Source organism: Camelina sativa, unplaced genomic scaffold, assembly GCF_000633955.1.
Source record: "Camelina sativa cultivar DH55 unplaced genomic scaffold, Cs unpScaffold12954, whole genome shotgun sequence".
In the NCBI taxonomy this organism is placed as follows: domain Eukaryota; kingdom Viridiplantae; phylum Streptophyta; class Magnoliopsida; order Brassicales; family Brassicaceae; genus Camelina; species Camelina sativa.
Window position 1 is genome coordinate 1 of NW_010933991.1, and position 348 is coordinate 348.

Consider the following 348-nt stretch of genomic DNA (forward strand, 5'->3'; position numbering starts at 1 on the left):
TAGAGCCTGTCTTAAGAGAAGATATTCAGAAGGTAAAAGAGAAGTGATTTTCATCTAATTCCAAATTGATATTCAAAGGAAGGCAGATTATCACCGGTGTTTTGTTCTTCTTTGTGGCAGATATGGGATTCTGTTCCAAAGCCTGAAGCACACAAGGACACTCCTCTAAGTGACTTCTTCAATGTATGTTATGCTAGAGCTAGAATTATTAGCAAGAATGGTTGCCAACTTTCATAAATGTCATGCTGTTTCTCTCTTTGATGTGCTAGGTTGAAGTTGTTGCTCTTTCCAGTTATGAGGAAAAGGAAGAACAGTTTAAAGAGCAGGTGTGTATGTGAGAGGCCAAGC

At 38.8% G+C, this 348-nt stretch overlaps 1 long non-coding RNA gene across 1 annotated transcript; it reads left to right on the forward strand.

Annotated features, from left to right (window-relative positions):
* On the forward strand, window positions 1-339 carry LOC104775365. The gene is made up of 3 exons (XR_765867.1): window positions 1-32; window positions 121-183; window positions 270-339. It is a non-coding gene; the product is annotated as an uncharacterized LOC104775365 (long non-coding RNA).
* Window positions 340-348: the final 9 nt, after the last annotated feature.